Source organism: Staurois parvus, unplaced genomic scaffold, assembly GCF_062004578.1.
Source record: "Staurois parvus isolate SC_StPar_1 unplaced genomic scaffold, SC_StPar_1.0 ptg000549l, whole genome shotgun sequence".
In the NCBI taxonomy this organism is placed as follows: Eukaryota; Metazoa; Chordata; class Amphibia; order Anura; family Ranidae; genus Staurois; species Staurois parvus.
Window position 1 is genome coordinate 11519200 of NW_028318345.1, and position 23184 is coordinate 11542383.

Here is a 23184-nt window from a genome sequence, read left to right on the forward strand (position 1 = left end):
ACCGGATATAGTGAATGCAGGGTCCTGGGTTTAGTAACACTTTAAACAAAGCAATTTCTTTAGAGCAGAAACAAGTAGGAATATTTTTAGGTGGAGGAACACTAAGTTAGGGTGGAGCACTGTGTTTTTCAAATAAACTTTATTTATCCGGAGCACATCGTAGTGATTCTCCACCATTCAAGCACCTTTTTTGATTTTCACCATTCAAGCCGTCCATTGAGAGAGCCGTGCCACGGTCGAGACGCCACCGAGGCTCGTAGCCCACGAACCCAGAGGGTAAAGATGAAAGCCTCGGGAAGCTGTGACAGGACTCCGCTGGAGGGCTTTGTTTTCAGGTAAGTTTTTCATAATGTGCTAGTATGCGATGCATACTAGCACATTGTGCTCCAAACTTGCAGGGAGAAGATTTTATTTCTTAGTGATTTACTATCATTTAATATAGTCTGTAGTCTAAAAATAGTTTTTTGTCCTTCTAAAGGACACATTTTCTTTTAATTCACTTGAAGAGCAGCACATACATTGGGAGAGGGAGAGGCAACTGTGAGTAAATCAAGTGAACTGTATGCAAACATGACGCAAAATTCAAGGAGATAGAAGGAGAGGGCAGAGTTAGCAGAGAGATGTCCTCATTTTGCTTGTCAGCAATGTATTTCTCATTTGTAACAGGGAATGTGTTGTCATCTGCCTGGCTGTGCTGTCTGGAAGAGCTATGTACATCAAAGGATTAAATAGACAGAAATGCAAATCATTTAACAAGTAATACAGCTCCCTTGTATGCATTTTTTATGTGTACTGTATAAAAACACAACCCTACCTGTGATCCACTGTCCTGTTCACATGTTGAAATAGACAGACAAGGGGAGATTTACTAAAACTGAAGTGTGCAAACTCCGGTGCAGGGCTGCATAGAAACCAATCAGCTTCCAGGTTTTATTGTTAAAGCCTAACCACTTCCATGCCGCCCTATAGCAGAACTACTGCTACAGGGCGGCAGGGCTGCGCAAAATCACGTATTTTGAATTTCTGGGTAGAAGGGCATGCCCGCCACCCTACCCACACTGCCGTTGGCAGCAACAGCTGTCAATCACTGGGTCCTAGCCAGAGATTCCCCACCGGCACCCGGTGATCGTCGAGGAACACTGACAGGGGAGAGGTCTGTATGAAAACAATTCAGATCTCTCCCCTGGCAGCATCAGCATGCTGCTTTGTATTGCTCTGCATATCAGAGCAATACAAAGCAGCATGCTTACATAGTAAAACAGCACACAGCACATAATGTGAAACACACAAAGCACACTGTTAACCCTTTGACTGCCCCAGATGTTAACCCCTTCCTGCCCAGTGTCATTAGGACAGTGTCAGTGCTTTTTATTAGCACTGATCACTGTATTAGTATCACTGGAGATGTCAGTGGCAGCTAGTCAATCCCCCCCCCCCCCCACTGTCAGAATGCCCGCTGCAGTCCCACTATTAGTCGCTGATCGGTGCCATTACTAGTATAAAAAAAGTTTTAAAAAATTTCAGTACATATACCGTCATTTGTAGATGCTATACCATTCACGTAAACCAATTAACTTACATGCATTGGGATTTTTTTTGAGCAAAGACATGAGGCAGAATACATTTTGGCCTAAGTTTATGCCGAAATTAGATTTTTAAATTTTTTTTTACTGGATATCTTTTATAGCAAAAAGTCAAAAGTATTCTTTTTGTTTTCAAAATTGTCGGTCTTTTTTTGTTTATAGCGCAAAAAATAAAAACCACAGAGGCGATCGAATACTACCGAAAGAAAGCTCTATTTGTGGGAAAAAAGGACATAAATTTAATTTAGATGCAGAGTTGCATGACCGCGCAATTGTCAATTAAAGTAAAACAGCGCTGTATCGCCTGGTCAGAAAGGGGCGTAAATCTTCTGGAGGGCAAGTGGTTAATTGAACAAGCTGAAGTTAGGAGCTGATTGTCTACCATGCACAGCTGCACCAGATTCTGTGTTTTAGTAAATTAACCCCAGGTTTCATTAGCCTGCCAGAGACTATTGCCGTGCTACAACAGTTTCTTATAGATACATTGTTCTTGTTACAAAAATAAAATCATAGACTGCTCACATATAACAAGGGACTGCCATAGACCACTTGCATGCTCTAAAAAGAATGTCAGACTCCCCGAATATTAATGCAACCATTGTTCATTCACATAAAAGCTGTTCTGGAGGTTCACTATTTTTTCAGAGTCAATAAAATAATGAGTTGCCTTGATACAAAATGTGGTTTGTTTCTTTAAATGCAAGTAAGGGCTCATGTACACTGCAGCTGATAAACTCACGTTCAGGAGCTGTTTAGCGTTTTTTTTCCAGCAGCCCCTGAACTCACCCTAATGTTTTCCTATGTGCCCATGTACACTATGTCGTTTACAGGCAGTAAAGTTTACAGTAATTTTTTTGAACGCAGAAAACTTGTGTTCAGGAGTAGATTTTATCAGCGTTTCAAGCGCCAAACGCTTGTAAATGCATGTAAACACAACTAAACGCGGCTAACCACGTTTATAAGAATTTGCATTTGAAATTTTTTTTAACGCTTCCATTTCCAGATGCTGTCCAGAGCCTTTTTTCATCATGAAAAATGCATGCAAAGCGTTTTCAAGGTACTCAAAGGGACCTGGTACACCGTACTTTGAGGTTTTGCATGAAAGAAAATATGTTAGACACTGCTGCAATAATTTCTGCACAGAAATGAACTGGAACACATCCAAACACCACAAAAAAAAGACATTTAATCTCAACAAATACTGCTCTCTCTGCTTCTGCTCTCTCTATTTCTCTCAAAATGTCTGAAATAGTTAATTTTTTACTAATTTGCAGTGCATTGTGGGCATTTTGGAAGGTTTCCTGAGGTTATCTTTAAAAAATACTTCTAAACGCAAACGCTCATAAACACATATAAACGTGGTATGCAAACGCGGCTAAACAGCCGTTTTTTAACCTACGTTTTCCAGCAGTCGGTTTCCATCGTTCAGAAGTGTCCTTTGTACATGGGGCCTAAAACCGTAGTGATATGCAGAGATGCAGAATACACCTAATCATTTTCTGATTATACCCTGTTGTGTTTCCGGTCACCACTATCTTACCATAATGATGTAACTAGAATTATGTGAGTCATCACTGCACCTACCTTGCTTATGAAGAAATCCCTGAAAATACTGATTTCTTTCGGAGCCATTGCTACAGCTATCCTGCTTACCACCTGAGGCCAGACAAGCCCTTTTCATAGCACTCTGTTACAAGTGTCCCCATTGGGAGAGTTCCCCTCACCGGCTGAGGATTTCACCTCTCTTACTGTTCAGTGTCTCCAGGACATAAAGTGAGGCTGAATCTTCCCAAGGGAAACACAAGCAGCGATAAGAACCTTACATAACAACTTCCCTCTGTATTTAAAAACAGAACACATTTAAAAGGATGGTTACCTCAAATAAAAAGTATTTAAAGATACTATGAACTATCATGCATTGAAATTAAAAGAAATAGGTCAGTTGCATTGGGTACTAAAGCCACACCAACCACTTGTATATTTTAACTTCCAAATAGACACATTTCTTACCACATGTTTAAACACTTTTTTTTTTGTAAATGTGTGTTTATTAGAATTTTTAAAAATATAACAATACCAAAACATTATACAGCTACAGGCTACAGGTCACATCTTATAGCAGACACCCAAAAGCACCTGCCCCCAATTTACAGAAAAACCATTGCAATGTAAGGTTCTGCTGTAGAGGATATGCTTCCCACACTTAAATATATACAGAATGTCCTCATGACAAAATGCATATACTGTATATCAAAAACAATTTGACAGTATTATTCACATAGCTGGTCCTTTCAAAAGAGTACAGATATTAGGCAAAGCACACTGCCTGTAAGACCTTGTATAGTGGATATTGAGTACAAAGGAAATCGGGTGCTGCTAACAAACAGAAAAAAAAATCTAGAACTCTAAGTAGTCCACAAGTCCCCAGTGGTCCCTGTGGGAAGAGACAAAAAGAAAAGGTATTAGGTGTCAAAAAAATGGAGGATACCCCGGTCCCTGGGACATAAGGCCGTAAAGCACCAACAATGCACTGGCTTTGTTGGTTTCATTACTGGAAACTGGATATGTCAAGTGGAGTATATCCAGATCCAGGCATATTAAAATTTTCTATAATGTGTTATGAATTCTGGCTTTTAAGTTCAATTTTTTTCCCAGCTCCCCTATGCACCAATATACCATTAATGTACCTCAGTTGCAAAAATATTCAAGCTCTCTTTGAAATGGAGAGCAAGGCCTTACCTTAGCCTTTGGTAATTTTGTTAGAAAGCTTTTTCAATTCCTGGAATATAGACAGACGACAGAGGAGTCAGTAGGACCCCAGAAGCAGATTACTAGATCATTAACACACACCCTGCACTGACCTCATTAGTACACACCCTTCACCCATCAACTATTTTTTCACAGCATCCCCGAGATTTCTCCCCATGTGCAATTGCCTGGCTACCCCAGTGTCTCTACAGATGAGCTCAGGACGAGTGATTGGATTGATACTGTGTCCTCCTATTATATAGTTTTGGTATATCTAAAGAAGATCATACAGGGATTGTACAATCAGATTGCATAGTGTATGGCCACCTTTATACACCTAAAAGTACCTAGTTGCGCTTTCAGTGTCATTAATTGTTAACAGCACACCAAACACAGAAACAAGCACATGTTTTTCCACATGAAAAAACAGGTGACAAATGCAGCAAAATGCGCAGTAAAAAATGTGCAACACGCATCACGCCAAAATGTCACATGAGCCTTTGTCACGTGTAGCACAGCCCATTAAAATCAACAGGCTGCTCTATGTGTGTCACTGGAAGACGAGCCAAAAAATGTGTGCTCTCACTACTCTCGGTGTGAATGGAGCCTGAAAGTAAAATTGGTGCATTTACACAGAACATTCAGGCTCCATTCACTTTTGTGTGTTTTTGAATGCATGGCAATCTGCACAGAAAATGCACACTTTGCCATGTGTTTCAGAAACGCTGCAAATATGCATCATGCTTGTGTTGTCATTACATGTTAAAGGCACCCCAAGTGTGGCAAATGCACCAAAAACTGCGGCAATGCACAGTGATCAGCTGTAAAAAAAATTCTGGAGCTTTTCTGGGGCAATCGTTGTATGTATAGCAGCCCGTTCAAGTGAATGGGCTGCCCTATGCGTGACAAGTGAAAATGCCCGAAACAAACGCATGCAGGAATATGAATCTTCACTACATGGAGATGTGAACAGGGCCTGACAACTGTCCACACCCTCCTATGTACTTGTAAAAAAGATGGCCATACACTATGCACTCTGATTGTACAATCTCTGTACAATTTCCTTTAGATTTTTCAGAACTATGGAACAGTAGGTCACACCTGGACAAACTATTCAATTTGTATCAAATCAGACAGGCCCTTGTACTACATAGCTAATGGGAGGAAGGTAGTATTGTAGTGTGGTCCAGAGTGATGAACACACCCTATTACAGCCCCTTCTGTAATGCAACAAGGAAGTGAAGGCTTCTGGGAAGTGGCCTACAGGAAGTGAATGCTAAGAGACTATTGACAGGAAATGGTGCAATCTAAAAATCCTTTCAAAATCTCACATAAACTGACAAAAAATTAAATGTCCTGTGGATGAGGCAAGTGAGACAAAAACACATTGGGGTGGCTGGGCCAGAAATAACATTGGAAAATACTTCTATTTATTAAGAAAAGTGAAATTCTGCCCGAAAAGGTGAAGTTATCCTTTAAGATTTCCATGAGCCATATCTATTTGATTTAAACAAATCACCAAGGATTGGGTATGTTTCTATTTAGAAGTCAAAAAACAGTGGGCCGCTATTTGTATATGAGTAGTAAGTATTTGGATAGTCCTGCAATCAGTGGGCCCAGTAAGAGTAAGGGTTAAGAGATCCCACTGAACTGGAGAGTCAGAGATCCTGGATAGAATGATGAGATGTTTGGACAGGTCCACAATATATGGTATAGAGACCAACATGGGACTAATACAGGCCATACATGGGTCGAATTCTGAATTATTTTCTTTAGAAAATTGGAAATTTGGTGCATTTTGTAATCCAATAGTGCCACCATTGATTTAAAAATTCAACCAACCAAAGACTTCAATATCACCTCATGTTGCTACAGAAAAGAATTTTCATATCTGGGAATCTTCTTTTCTTTTCAAGTCATAGCTCATGCTTATTTCTTTTTTGATTATATTTCTTGCACAATTCTCTTGTCACTGATTAGAAATTTGTTTGTTTTTCAAAAAATTTCCAACATGCCCGATCCCTCAAATTTGATGGCTGCATGAAAATCGGCCAATGCTGCAGCCCAATTTGCAACCCAAAAAATTTCTAGTTATGGTTTTCAAAAGAAAATTCTTTTAGAATTTGACCCATGTATGACCTGCATTACTGTACATCTCAAACACATATTTCTAACAGTAGGGTAATTTCATGAAGTTTCTCCAGCATATAATATGTTCAGTTCAGTATGTTTGTATACTTTTAAATAAACAGCTTTACAATTTAATACATTTTAAAAGTAAAAAATTCAAGTCCAATATACATGCGATATTATAGTTCATAGAGTACCATATAAAAAATTAGATGAAGCCAACCCAACTTTAAACAGACATAAGGATTCTCAATGTGCCACACGGAAAACATAAGATATGTTATAAACATCCAAAAATATACTTCAAATAAAGTATTATTAATTTTATTGTACGAATCATTAAAAAAATCTCATAACTGAGAGTACAATATACACTATAAGTATAAAATAACCCATACAGTATACAGTTACAGGTTAAGTGGTTTTAGTGCCCAATGATGTATATTAATATTACATATTAAAGTGTAAGAAAGGCAAAACTTTTTTTTTTCATTTTGGATAGAGTAAGGGCGGGTTATAACCCCTGTCAGTTTTTTTTTTTTTTGCCATCTGTGTCCCATTGGGGAGATTTCCCTTCACTTCCTGTCCCATAGCCAAAACAGGAAGTGAGAAGAAATCACTCCAAAGTGATGGAATCCGAGTATGTCACCAGGGTCACCAGAACTAGTTTCCGCATTGGAAGATTTCCCCTCTATTACTGCTCTGGTATCAACCCAAAATTTGGGATTCTTTTTCACTTTCAAAGATAACAGTAAACAGGACAAAAAGAGAAGGTTAGTCTCCCTAACAGGGGTAGAGACAGCAATAAAGTCTGACAAGTGTTCTAATCCATCTCCACTATATCCAAAATGTAACAAAAAAGTTTTGTCTTTAGTTACACTTTAATATACCTGTATGTATATAATATTTGATCCTATTCTTTCCATTTATGTGAGGGGCATGCTAAAGAAGGGTCAAGTATCCATGCAGAGACTTGTGGCCTTTTAGTGTTTTATTAGGTAGTGCACAGCAAAGCGCATTCACATAGGCACAAATTGTTATGAAAGTAATAGTTGCAGCAGCAGCAGGGGCTATGGAGGATCCCAATATGTGTAGTTATGTATTATTAATAAGCTAACTTTCCGAAAAGAAACAGGAATAGGAGAACAGCCAAATCAAGTCCTCATGATAAGAAAAAAAAACAGTAAAAGGCCCAAAGTCTTTGCTAATTTTAGTTGACTTGTAGCTATGCAGCCATGTGATGCTTATTCAGAAGGCAACAATTTCTTTTATAAACACAGAAAAAAAATGTAATCAAACAATCTGAGAGAATAAAAAGGAGATACCCTCATGACACATACAGTACCACCTTGTACCAAATATTTTGTAGGCTAATAGTACTGAAGTTGACAAAATGTCATATGGTATTGTAAAATTTAAAAAGACAATCGTTACCCCTTCATAGAAATGATGACCAGTAGTGCAGTGGTGTCTTTATAATCAATATGTGGCTACAAAAAAACTTTTGTCCTATGTACATTTTCCTACATCTACAAATGCTTCAAGAGTCAATTTGTCAAAGTTCAAATTAGCAATAAAACAAAACAACAGAAATGTTCCAATGACATTTGTGCTTCTTGCTTGTTTATAAACATCATCCAGTAATATATAATAACACAGCTGAATATATGATTCATGCATTCACCATTGTTAGCAGACAGGCAAGCACTAAAGATGATCTCCTGACCAAAATAAATTACTTCTGAACAGTACAGTAGTTATCCAAATAAATTACTTAATGTAAATACCACAAATATACTGATTTGGCTTTCATAACTCATCTCCAAAGAATATTTCTGATCTAGCTAAATACATAATACTGTTTGTGTGTATCAACCCATGCCAAGTATGAGAAAAAATGATTCAGTCCAAACTGTCATTTTCTAGCTCATTTCACATCCCATTTTAGGAACCTGTAATTGTAGGGCAGCAGTGTAGGTTTTGAGAGCAAACTTACATACTGTTAAGACAATAGACTGAATCTGAATATTACCTCTTTCTAGTGGAAATCTTAAATGTAAGCGTTTACTAAACAGGTAAACAAACACAAATGTATTATATAAGAAAGTAGAGCTTAGAAATCCATAACAAATAGGAATAATTGTATATGTCTGATTAAATTGCACTCAATGGCTGGGGTACTACCCTACTTCTAACAGCTTTAAGGTGCATCTAACCAAAACGTAAATGCAAAATAATGGATTATTGCTTATTATATAAAAAACAAACCTCATGAAGTAAATTTGTTTAAAAGTATAAGAGATTGTTCAGAAAATATTTTTACAAACTTACATACAGTAATAAATGTAATATTTTAGCTGTTCTTAACTTCTTCCCACATGGCCTATTGTACAATGACGGCCGAGTCGGAACCCTATTATCCTGGAAGAACGTCATATGACGCCCTGCCAGGATTGTGCCTCGCGCATGCCCCATGGGCTGCATCTGGCACGATCTGTCACTAGCTGTGTCCACAGAACACGGCCGATGACAGATCACTACACTGGCCTGCTGCCAGTGTCACATGATCGCTGTGACCAATAACAGCAGATCATATGACAGTTTTAACCTCCCTGGCGGTATTCCCGAGTGTAGCTCGGGGTAACATTTCAGTACCAAAAGCGGTAACCCCGAGCTACACTCGGGAATACCATGCGGCGCTGCTCTGGCATGTGTTCTTCACTTACCTTACCCTGCGCTCCCACGATGTGTCCCCTGCAGCGTCCCCGGCCATCTCCTCCGGCCGATGCCGGCATCCGGCTTCTGTGTCCTGTCCCTGTGACGTCGGGACGTACGGGCGCCGCCGCCGCCGGCGGCGGGAAATTTAAAAATTTTAAAAAATGTCATTTTTTTTTTTTTCATTTTACACAGTAAAACATTGCTGTTTCAACCTATTTCACATACATATTGTCCCTAGTGCTTTGTCCTGCGCCCTGCCTGCATTTTGTCTGTTCTTTCTGCCTGGAAACTGAGAAATGTCCATGGCGTCCAAAAAGTGTCCCTTTAGGTCAAAAGCGGTTTAGATCAGCTAGAGAACAGCGATAGTAAATCAGAACCACTTACAGAATTGAGTGATAATGATTCGTGGGGAAATTCGTCATCAGAAACTGAAAACGATTTTGCGACTGAGCTCAGCAATGTGCGAACTTGGCGCTCTATTTCACATTTCAGTGTTTTTGGTTTGATTATATTATTGAATTAATTTTTTTATTATTTTTATATTATTTTTATGATTATTTATTAAATTATAATTTATGATTTTGTGTTTCAAATTTTATCATACCCGGGATGTTTACTAGACTCTTGTTCGGACAGATTTCAGTGAGTTTTTCCTAAAAATTACAGCCTACAATAAAAAAAATACATATTTCCATGCAAAAAAATGGTACCGCTTTCAGCACCAAAAATCTGAAATAATCATACCGCCAGGGAGGTTAAACAATGGCTTCCGTTCATGCCATTCACTGCTTCCAACTGTGCTGCGAGTTGTGATTGCTCAGAGTGATCCCATGTACAGACTGGGCCAATTACAGCCCACCTGTAGCATGTGATCAGCCATGACCAATCACAGCTGATCACAACAAAAACTACTGAATGAATCAGCTTTATTCAGTAAAAATGCTTGCTATACAAATGTGATTTGTTGGTATAAGCAATCATAATGTGTAAAAAAAAAAATTAAATCCTGATCACTTGCCCAGAGTAGTACAATGTATTGCTCTGGTCACAGCACTAGAAAAAAAATAATAAAAAAAGTAATAACATTTTTTAAAAATTGTTTTAAAAAATTAAGAAAAGTAAAAAAAAAAATTTGTATTAAGTTTTTTTTTACATGCTGTCACCAGTCAGTGTCCCTGATCATCACCACACCAGTTATATGATGACGTTCTACTGCATTGGTGACCTAAAAAAATTTCTTCATTCTCCACAAAATGATGACAAAAAATTACAACTTCAAAAAACTTGCAGCGCTGCTTACTAAATACCTCAGACTGTCTACCTTCTGAAAAGTGGTCATTTTGTGGGTATTTGTACTGTCCTGGTGATTTTGGGCCTCAAGAAGTGAGATCAATCGTCAGTACATCAAGTTAAAACAGAAACGAAGAAAATCATTTTTTTTCAATATTTTTGTTCTTTTTTTATTTATAGCGCATAAAATGAAAAACCCACTGGTGATTAAATACCACCAAAAGAAATTTATATTTGTGTGAAAAAAATGATAAAAATTTCAAATGGGTACAGTGTTGCATGACCGTACAATTGTCATTTAAAATGCAACATCGCTGAAAGGTGAAAATTGGCCTGGGCAGGAAGGGGGTAAAAGTGCCCAGTAGGCAAGTGGCTAAATTAACAAAGGGAACTTAATAAGCATTGGACATAATACGATTATGATAAGCAGTCATGTGAATAATACTTCCATCAGAGGCTAAGGCAGTTCTCCAACATCACTTGTAAATTCTAAGGAGGCTAAGGTGATCTTTCAGCTTCATATGCAACACAAACATCGTATATGCTAAAACCAGAGAACTGATGTCAGGGAATATTTTCTCATCATAAATTCTCTTAACTAAAATTAAGACTCGTGCACTCATGCACTAAAAAGCTCTTATTTCAATGTTACATGGATTATGATTTACATTCAATAACAATTTTGTTGCATATATTATAGATTTGTATACAGGGTGTCCCTAAAGTCTGGACACATATGAAATATCACTATATATATATATATATATATATATATATATATATATATTTATATATATCACTATATGAGCTCACCAGATCTTAACCTCCTTGATTTCTTTTTTTTGGGGTATGCTAAAGGAGAAGGTTTACTTAATGAAAATCGCAGATATGAATCACCTGAAGGAACGCATCATGAACGAATATGCTCAGTTTAACAGACATGTGGAGTTACTGCATCTGTTTCATGTGTATCTTGTAAAGTGCATGGGAGTTTGCATCCCAAATGGTGGAAATCACATTGAAGATGTTATAGATTAATATTCCAATGAAATAAAATGTTAAAAATGTATTGCCAGATGGCAGCGATTAATGGAACATTATTTTTCTCCAGCGGAAATTTCATCACATATGCAACTATTCCAGTACTCAGACTGGTATCCAAAGGCTGAACTTACCAACTCCCTGGGAAAGCTTAAAGTTCAGGAGGTGACCCAGGCTCATGCCCCTTACATCCTTCATTCTCCGTCAACTCAAGGCACCACCAACCAATTGAAAACCCCAAATAGCCTACGGTCTAGACACACTCAGTTGTCATTCATGGGTGCTTGCATTACACTATCCCTGCTCCACTAATATTTATCAGCTTCCGCTCCTCAGGGTCGAATAGTTGAGTTTTACTTTGATTAAACAGTCAATATATGTTTGAATATATCAGTTAACGTTTGTATGTTTCTAAAGGCTTCTGTAACCCATCTCATTGTGTGAAGGTGGATATGCCTTCCCACTGAGGCCTTCACAATTCTTGCTGTATCTACCTTTTTCAAAAATCAATAAAAATTATTAAAAAAAAAATATGTATTGAAATGTATTGAAAATGTGCATTTTGCCTACTGTATGTGTCCAGACTTTAGGGACACTATACATTTTGGGGCCTAATTACTTTAGGGGGTTTATGTATATACAGTTAGCTGAATGATTGTGATAAACATCTCCAATGAAACTTGCTTTATTCTTTGAAATGTAATTATCTCCTATGATCATAAGCACCATCTAATGGCCATAATCCGGTCATTATTTAACATATCTCAATCGGGAAAAAAATGGATTATAGCCAACAGATGATGCTTAGGATCTTGGGAGCTAATTATATAAATATTTATTTAAAGTGCTTGTAAACCTCAGACATGAAATATGAACAAAGCATATCCCTCTATAGTGTGTTCTTGTCTCAGTCCAGAACACTAAGTGCAATTTCTGCATCATTACTCTACTATCTGCATAAGTCACTCCTGACAAGTTTTGCTGATACCAAGAGAAAAAAAGGTTACAGGTAAGGGACATCCAGAACACAGCCTGTGATTGATAGCCTCAGCTCTGTTCCTGTGTACTGTTGGAAGGGAGGGGGGTGTCCCTTCCCTCTAATCAGCTCTCAGAACTCTCCTCACTGATGTAACTTCAGCTTCTCACCCCCTGCTTTTCAGAGCTGAGAGATCCTGTGTAAATTATGCACTTAGAATGTATGTACAAGACATGGCTGCACATAAACAGGTACAGCTTATGTAGGAGGATTTGTTTCATCTCTGTGTATCACTTCACTGGGTATAAGTAAGGGTTTACAACCACTTTAAGTACTTCATACCCTATTGAGCACAAAAAAGATCACTTTCTTTCAGTTTAGCAAATCAGGCACCAAAAGAATGTGTAGATTTTTACATAAATGAATGCTGCAATATAAATAAACTATGCACATCTTCCATTGCCTGTTTTTCTAGGGTTTGAGTCACTGATCATTACAAAAATAAAGCAGCTTCATTCAAAAAAATATTTTTGCATAGGATTCCTTTTTAGGGTTCCAATAACTCATCATTTCTTTGCATTTTTTTTAAATATAAGTATCGCATGAAAATTCAACATTTATTTAAATTCATTACTGTGTTAAAATTGTTAGCACATGAAACCTTTACAAAACTCCATGAACATCCCCCTAAATTGCCTGTGGAGTTCAACATTCGCCCTCAAAGATCCCCCTAGGTACAGTGGGGCAAAAAAGTATTTAGTCAGCCACCAATTGTGCAAGTTCTACCACTTAAAAAGATGAGAGAGGCCTGTAATTGGCATCATGACTATGAGAGACAAAATGAGAAAAAAAATCCAGACAATCACATTGGCTGATTTGGAAAGAATTTATTTGCAAATTATGGTGGAAAATAAGTATTTGGTCAATATCAAAAGTTCATCTCAATACTTTGTTATATATCCTTTGTTGGCAATGACAGAGGTCAAACGTTTCTTGTAAGTCTTCACAAGGTTGGCACACACTGTTGCTGGTATGTTGGCCCATTCCTCCATGCAGATCTCCTCTAGAGCAGCAATGTTTTGGGGCTGTCGCTGGGCAACACGGACTTTCAAGTCCCTCCAAAGGTTTTCTATGGGGTTGAGATCTGGACACTGGCTAGGCCACTCCACGACCTTGAAATGCTTCTTACGAAGCCACTCCTTCGTTGCCCGGGCAGTATGTTTGGGATCATTGTTATGTTGGAAGACGCAGCCACGTTTCATCTTCAATGCACTTGCTGATGGAAGGAGGTTTGCACTCAAAATCTCACGATACATGGCCCCATTCATTCTGTCCTGTACATGGATCAGTCGTCCTGGTCCCTTTGCGGAGAAACAGCCCCAAAGCATGATGTTGCCACCCCCATGCTTCACAGTAGGTATGGTGTTCTTTGGATGCAACTCAGCTTTCTCTCTCCTCCAAACACGACGAGTTGTGTTTTTACCAAACAGTTCTATTTTGGTTTCATCTGACCATATGACATTCTCCCAAGCCTCTTCTGGATCATCCAAATGCTCTCTAGCAAACTTCAGATGGGCCCGGACATGTACTGGCTTAAGCAGGGGGACACATCTGGCACTGCGGGATCTGAGTTCCTGGCAGCGTAGTGTGTTACTGATGGTAGCCTTTGTTACGTTGGTCCCAGTTCTCTGCAGGTCATTCACTAGGTCCCCCCGTGTGGTCCTGGGATTTTTGCTCACCGTTCTTGTGATCATTTTGACCCCACGGGGTAAGATCTTGCATGGAGCCCCAGATTGAGGGAGATTATCAGTGGTCTTGTATGTCTTCCATTTTCTAATTATTGCTCCCACAGTTGATTTGTTCACACCAAGCTGCTTGCCTATTGCAGATTCAGTCTTCCCAGCCTGGTGCAGGTCTACAATTTTGTTTCTGGTGTCCTTCGACAGCTCTTTGGTCTTCACCATAGTCGAGTTTGGAGTGTGACTGTTTGAGGTGGTGGACAGGTGTCTTGTATACTGATAACAAGTTCAAACAGGTGCCATTGATACAGGTAATGAGTGCAGGACAGAGGAGCCTCTTAAAGAAGAAGGTACAGAAATCTTGCTTGTTTGTAGGTGACCAAATATTTATTTTCCACCATAATTTGCAAATAAATTCTTTCCAAATCAGCCAATGTGATTGTCTGGATTTTTTTTCTCATTTTGTCTCTTATAGTTGAGGTCTACCTATGATGCCAATTACAGGCCTCTCATCTTTTTAAGTGGGAGAACTTGCACAATTGGTGGCTGACTAAATACTATTTTGCCCCACTGTACATATGTTGTTTTCCTAAGTAAAGAAAGTGAGTCCAGGAAACTTCAAAATTACTTTGAATGAGAAGGACATTAAGCTGTATCAAGACCTACATCCCATGACACTTCAGAACGGGAGAGTCCCCAGACCTCTACTTCAAGTGTGAGCGACTAGGGAATCCCTTACAGATGTTTTTTACATTCAGACTCAGCAAGACTACAGCAGAGAGAACACACCCTCTATGCGCCCAGAGGACCGGCCAAGGTTCTGCTCCAACTTTTGATCAATCAAACTGTTTCATCCTCATACTTAGATGCAACACGAAAGAGCCTTACCATTGCAATTACTATGCAAGCCACCACTGAAAAAGTCCATGGAAGCCAACAGAAGCTCCCCAAATCAATTCAAGAAGCAGAAGATCACTTTCTCCTGGCTCAGGTTCATCCTGGGACCAAGACACCTGAGCCCCTTTCCACCTATAGCAGGTGAGATCTTTCCAATAATTCTTGTTTACACTTTTCCTACAAATATTACAACACAATCTACTTGAAGTAAAACCAGGATTATAGTGTGTAATCTGTATCTGTATACCTTTCTGGCTCTCTGCCATGTTGCTTTCGCCCAGCAGGTCCTCCCTATAGGAGTAACTAACTAGGCCCACTAACTCTTTGATAAACAATGGCTTAACTTAGAGCAATCGTACAATAGACTTGTAGATTCTGAGGATTTCCCTTTTCATCCATACTTGTTCTGAAGTCACTTTCACCACTGGGCACTTTTACCCCCTTTGTGCCCCGGCTAATTTTCCGCTTTCAGTGCTATCACACTTTGAATGACAATTGCGCAGTCATGCAACATTGTACCCATATGAAATGTATTAATTTTTTTCAACAGACATAGAGCTTTTTTTGTTTTTATTGTATAATTTTGCAAACAGGTAATTTTTCTTGCTTTGATGTGCGTTGATGAGGCTGCACTTATAAGCAGCACTGATGGGCACTGATGGGGTGGCACAGCTAGGCATCACTAATGGGTACTGATAAACTGCACTGATGAGGTGGCACTGATGAGGCAGCACTGGTGGGCATTGATGAGGAGGCACTGATGATGATGCTGCATTGATATGCAGAAATGATATGGTGGGCACTGATAGGCGGTACTGACGGGTGACGCTGACTGACAGCACTGACTGGCAGCACTGACTGATGGCACTGATTGGCGGCACTGATGAGCACTGATGGACACTGATGGGTGCAACTGTAGGGCAGCACTAATGGGTGGCACTGCTGGGGGGCGCTGATGGGTGGCACTGCTGGACACTGGTGGAAGGTACTGCTGAGCACTGGTGGGTGGCACTGCTGGGCGGCACTGGAGGGCACTTATCGCCATATGACACACTCCCAGAACTGGATAACCGCCCTGTAGCCGTCATTTGGCTATAGCGCAGTTACTAAGTGGTTAAAGAAGAAATGCCTTTTCCAAAGAAAGAGAACTGAACCCATGGGAACCCCTCCTAAAATACAACAAACTGACCCACCACATAAAAGTTCTACTGCCCTGAACCTGATGAGGCTGTACCTCTCCTACCTGTACCCCTTTCTAAGGTCTCAATCACTACATTGGGCCTTTGGGAGGTTAGTGGCATGCCATTGCATACCTCTCCCCAACTTGCCTCCCATCTAGCCATAAGTATTGGTAGCGCAGGGGATGGATTTTGGGGAAGAAAGGAAACATAGCTTCATATTGATGCATATTAGCATACTTCCTACAACAGTGTGTTCCATTTCCCTCTCGTGCCTTTTCAGTCGCAGCTCTTTAACACAATGCCTTTTAGCTTACAATACTTTGTGCAGTTCCCTATGCAAATATCAGACATACCGATATATAACTAACCCTTTCACCCCCTTATTGTTGGACCCTGGCATTTTAGAGGGATATACTAGGACAGGTCTCAAAATTTCCACTCGCCTGCTTGCATTTGGTGAGTGGAAATAACGTGGGGGCAAGTGTGGAACCCAGCCAATTCTTCCAGGACCTCCAGAGTTTCCCCCATCCCTCCCTGTGCACAGTCTAGGCAGAGCAGCGGAGCAGATTTCTGCACAGCCCCACGGACACTGCAGGCATGCCCCTCCACCACACAGCCCCCCTGGAGAGCCCATAGAGCGGAGCATGCGGCCTCCCGCATTGACCGCAGGAGGGCTCAGAGGGCAGCCAGCCACACGTCGGGACCCGTCAATGTCCCCTTCAGTGACGCTCCCCACCGGAAGATTGGAGTTACTGGGGCTACCAAGTCCCACCACCAGTGTGACACTGGACAGCCCCACTTGCAGCATGGCGCTGACTCCCCCCCCCCCCACCGACCACAACAACCAGGTGGACCCAGGGTTCAGCAACATCTCCTACCACCAGATCCTCTCCACTGATGCTGCTGGACAGGTGAAAGCTGTCCTGCTGCCCTCCTCATGTGATGCTGCCCCCATCTATCCCACTGCCCTCTCCTTTGATGCTGGCTCCCAGCTATGCCACTGGCCTCCTCTTGTGATGCTGTCCCACCATCTATCCCACTGCCAACCTCCTGTAACACAGCCCCCATCTATCCCACTGGCCCCCTCCTGTGCTGCTGCCCCACATCTATCCCACCAGACCCCTCCTGTGACAATACCCCCTCATCTATCCCACTGCCTCTCTCCTATGATGCTGCCCCCATCTATCCCTCTGCCCTCCTCCTGTAATGCTGCCCCCCATCTATGCCACTGGCCTCCTTTTGTGACGCTGCCCCACCATCTATCCCACTGCCAACTCCTGTGACACAGCCCCCATCTATCCCACTGGCCCCCTCCTGTGCTGCTGCCCCACATTTATCCCACCGGCCCCCTCCTGTGACAATACCCCCTCATCTATCCCAATGCCCCCCCTCCTATGATGCTGCCCCGCACCTACCCGCTACCCCCTCCTGTAACGCTGGCCCTCTATCTATCCTGCTGCCCTCCACCTATCCTGATGCCCCCCACCTCCTGTGACACCGCCCCTCACCTATCCCACTGCCACCCATCTAGCCCACTGCCCCACTCCTGTGATGTTCCCCCCACCTTTCCCTCTACCTCCCCTCCTGTGATGCTGCCCTCCCTCCTGTGACACTGCCCCCACCTATCCTGCTGCCCCCCACCTATGACATTGTCCTCCACCTATCCCACTGCCCCTCCTCCTGAGATGCTGCCCCCCACCTATCCCAATGCCCCCCTCCTGTGATGCTGTCCCCCACCTATCCTGCTGCCCTCTTCTGTCTCACTGCCCCCCTCCTGTGGGGGGATATTACTGGGGACAGACTGACCTGGGGGGATTTTACTAGGGACAGACCGACCTGGGATTGGATCTTAACGGGAACAGACTGACCTGGGGGTGGATCTGGATAAAAACTTTAACTGTGTCATTTCAGGAGTTAATTTATGAATGCGTGTCTGGAGGCGGAATTAAAGGTGGGGCAGGATAGGGGTTGGGTGGGGCAACTGATGGTGAGTAACTTTTAAGGCCTGGCTAGTAGCTTAGGACTTGAATTTTGAATACCACAAGATCTCCTCCCTTCTTCCCTCATCTTTTTCCCTCCTCCTCTACACCCCTGATCAATTTCCCTTTTCCCTTTTTACATCTTTCTTCCTGATTGTTGTTTCTATCTTTTTTACTCTTTCCCACATTACTGACTCTTTTTGATCCTATCTCCCTCCACTAAATGTCCCCTCTCCCCCCACTTGGGAATGTCTTATTTATTTTTTTTCTCTCCAGCCATTTTCCTCCAACCAAAGGGCAGGATCCTGGTCCTCTCTTGTGCATAACCAACATCATTGCCATCTTTGCCATAGCGCTCAATAACAAATATCTGCTACCACGTACTCCATATGTTCTATTAACGCAAAATGACTCAATCATTCTGGAAAAGGAACCATATTCTTCACAGAAGCCTGCAAAACACAAATCAGATATAACAAAGTTACGTATATGCAGCACCATCTAAAATCAAAACACTCATTAAAGTGTATATATCACCTAGTAAACAACACACTGGGGGAGATTTACTAAAACTGGAGCACTCAGAATTTGGTGTAGCTGTGCATGGTAACCAAACAGCGCTTCTAACTTAATCTTGTTCAGTTACGATTGACAATAACGCTTCATGCGCTCATTTTTGCAGACACTTTTAGGGGCGTTAGGGTTTTTTTTTTTAAATGCTTCCAAACGGCCCTCCATGTTATCCTATGTGTCCATGCACACATAGACTTTTAGAAGATTTTAGTAGCATTAGAATTTACCAATAAGAAAAAAAACCCAGGGTCAGTGTGTCCAGGAGCAGCAGCATTTTGGCAAAAAAAAAATCTTTGTGCGTCTAAACGTGTTTTGCGCTTAAGCATTAATTCATTTAGATGGCCAGAATATATTATTACACCTGTAAACATGCCTAAACACTTGTAAAAGCATTAGACACTTTGATAAGCATCAGCAGGGCTGCTGTTAGAAGTCAAGGGACCTAACAGGGCCCCCCCCCCCAAGATATCAAAAAGATATTTTCTCTAAAAATACACAAAAATCATTATTAGTGGACACAAACATAACATAACTTACAAAATTCATGCTAAATCTAAAAGACTGTATAAAGTTGTATGTGCCATTGAGGTGATCATTCTCATGGGTGCTGTGTCCTATACAGTGTGAATCAGTGTATTGTTTTGTTTTTATATGGCTATTACTGTGTGGAGGCAACCTATATTACACTATGGGGATGTAGTAGCTGTATGAACAGAGCCACAGGTCCTAATTTGACCGGTATGTGGACGGAGCTGTATGACCTCCAAACACATACAGTGTGTATTCGGGGCCCCTTACCTACACCTACACATTTATCAAATTAGGACATGTGGCTGTGTTCATACAGCCACTGCATCCTCATAGAGTAACAGGCTCATAAACAAACCGCTCATTCACACTGTATGGGCAAGAGAACCCATATGAATGATTTTTAAATTATTCTTTACAATTTTTCAAAATAGTTGTTTTACAATTTGTTATTTTTTTACATTTTTAAATGGCCTGGAACCTGCACCACAGCACAGGATGCAAATTCACGTAAAGGTCTGAATTCATCATCTGGAAAGGTAGGAGCTGTAGAGCCAGCAATGCCAAACTGACATTGAGTCAGTGGGCATGGGAGTTGCTAGGGGCATACATTTTCTTCTGTACCAGCTGCTAGGGCACAGAATCTTGCCTTTTGAATGCTACAGCTGGAGATGGCATGATGGAGTTGGCAGAATCAGAGAAAGGTTGCAGCTTGCTTTTATTCTGCATGGTACCATGCTGACCCTCTTCCCCAACAGAAGAGCTATAAGGTAAAGCTCTAACACCCCTTGAGAAACGTTCATCACTATTACTGGAGGCTGCTTATGGGGAATCTTGTATCATGGGGTTAGAGGTGGAATGGGAAGAGCAGAAAAGAGGAGGAAGAGTGTGGCCCTTTTCCTGCTGATGACTAGCATTTTTGTGCTGCTCCTAATGAGCTGCATGGTGAGAAGTCACGTCTTGTCTTTTTATACACATGGTGACCAAATAATTGATGGTATCACCGTGCTTGATAAACTTTAGGTACTGATTATGTTGATGAGGAATCAAACTATTTTCTTTCCTGCAATCACATCATATATAGCTGGCTTTACTTAATTCCTTTTTACTCTGTGTGTTGCTGTTGGGGAGATTTCCTCTCACTTTCTGTCCCAGAGGACAACCTTTTCAGCAGACAGCAAGTTAAGGGATCTCTCCACATGAATCTATGACTGCAGGAAAACCTGACAATAGTTTGATGCCTTCCTCTCTTTTTGCAAAATTAAAACAAAAAATTTGTGGTATAAATATTGTCATGGACACTGGCTGCAGGGACCTTCTGTGCCCACATTCACCGTTATTTATTATTGTCATATTTCCCTTTCTGAGACATTTTTCAAGGACTATTTTCTTGTATCTGCCATAAAGACTATTCCTGGTCTGTTTTATTTGGAATTATACATGTTCATTAAAGAAGCTGGTCACATTGTTCTCTGTTCCATGTACTCCTATGTAGGCTTCGTACCGTCAAAATGTTTTAGCATCTTTGCCTTATGCGTTTGCAGTCAGCAAGTCTTTGATAAACCCACCTGACACAGTAAAATTGGGTAACCAGATTCAGAATCAAACTACTATAGAAGCAAAGGTAATGGAAAAAAAAACACATATAAAACCAAGCAGAATGATGTCATATAGGGAAACTGAATAGAATTAGTATGACGTGATTAATGATAAACAGCTGCATTGCTGATACGGCTTTTTCAAGCTGTTATTTTAGTGGGTATTCTTCATGGAAAATGATATATTGGAGTTGTTTCTTGGACATAAAAGGTTATCAGCTGTGTGGTTCAACATAAGTAATGGCCCAAATTATAAACTATATACCCCTGCAGCACATCTAATTTATACTGCAAAACATAAATAAGCTTCCACTACGTTAATAATTAAATATATCATTTGATCTTCCCAAGAAACAGAATACAAATCAGCAACTCTCTATACCAGTGGAAAATTTCTTTTTAATTGCTATTAATGTCTCATCTGGCACTGACTTCGAACATGCTATATCTAATTGACTAAACTGATAACAATTATCTTCTATGCTATGCCCTTGCACGTTTAAGTAATGTGGGTGATCAATAAAAGTATTTCAGACACTCGCTTGAATTTCCTGTGCATAATGTAATGATCTGCCATGGAGCAATTCAAAATAATATAGTCTATTAAATGAACAATTAAGTTATGTGATTTCCAGAGAAGCAGCCAGTTTACAGATGATGTCACAGTAACCTATAATTGGGGTCAACAACTGTTGGAGAACAGACTTCAAGTCTTGCTAAATGTCAGCCAGTGGTTTATAAAAAGCTAGAAAAAGTGCCATTTGATTAGCTAGATCTTATGAAGCACTCTTCATTCTTTGTTCCAGAATCCAGAAGCTTGATTTTATTCAATTTTCCCATCATCATTTGCATCATTTGTTGATACACTGCAGATTTATATGAAAATATAGGTGGAGATTGCCTTCTTCCTTTCACTAATAAAGCAATTTCCTACAGGATACAAAAAGTTATATCACAGGAAAAGTCATAATTATTTAAGCTATGTAATTATAATAAGTGATAAATATGGTTGATATAATTGTGAATTAATGCTATTGATACATATTTGGCTAGGATTTATTTGTTTGATATCTAGGTAAAGCCTGGTATATACACAGGCAGTTTTTTTTTTCATTGAACCCAGTAGGCTGACTGAAAAAAAACAGGAGCTTGCGAGGAGATTGCTATACTAACTATGCGATGTTAGTACAGCAATCTCCCTGTTGAGCTATTGTATTCTGATAGGGGGACTGTACTAGTTGGATGCCGATCGACTGCAATTTTTCCAGAATGCCTGTTCGACAGAATTTGGACGCTTATCTGGCTTGTGTTGGACAGGCTGCTGTATACACGGGCTAAATGTAAGCCGGTTTCTGTTGATCTGGTCGATATCAGGTGATATCTGTCCCATGTATACCAGGGTTAATGCTTTCAAGAAGCACCAATTTAATACACCGGTGGTAGCAAAACTTACCTCACGTATTCCATAATACTACAGCCTATAAAGGGCCATTAAACTTCTGTTATTTTTCTATTAAATATTTGCTATTAATTTTGCAACCCTTTCTATGTAACTTTACAAAAGTACCACATTTTACTTTTTCATGTAATTGGAAGGAATTTAACACTGTCTTCAATATCACAGCTGTAAAACTAGAGTTCATTTCTCACTACAGAATGACTGCACTTTCTCCCTGCTTCATTTTAATATATTTTCCCAAATTATTTTTTCATGATGGGGTTGTTAGCCCCATGACAACTCCCCATCTTGAAAGACCTTTTTATCTGGGTCTTTGCCACAGTCCTTTCTGCCATGGGTGGTCCTACCAATTGCTTTCAGGATCATTTGAACATGTTCCCATTGTAGCAGGTACTCTGTTTGGGTGCATTTTTTGTTGCATACTTATTGGAGTCATGGGATAACTTGAGCTACAACGTATCTGCTGTCTGACTTCATATGATTAAAAGGTCTGGTAAGCTCTTATAAGCTCGCCCCTTCAATTGTTATCACTCTTTGGGGCAAGTGAAAAGAGCTACTACATTGCACATTTTCTGGATACAGTTGTGGTGTATGTGCTGCCATTCAGAGACTGATATTTCTGTTGAATAGTGACAACTTTTATCTCTGGATAAATGTGCTGCTTTTGTTCTTGAATTTATAGGCTGAGGGCAGGTTTGGTCATTCATATTGTTTTGCATTACAATAATAGGAGCAATGTACAGT

At 40.4% G+C, this 23184-nt stretch overlaps 1 pseudogene; it reads left to right on the plus strand.

Moving 5' to 3' along the window:
- Nucleotides 1–21730, plus strand: part of LOC149451103 (uncharacterized) — a 131128-nt pseudogene extending 109398 nt beyond the window's left edge.
- The last annotated feature ends 1454 nt before the right edge of the window (nucleotides 21731–23184 follow it).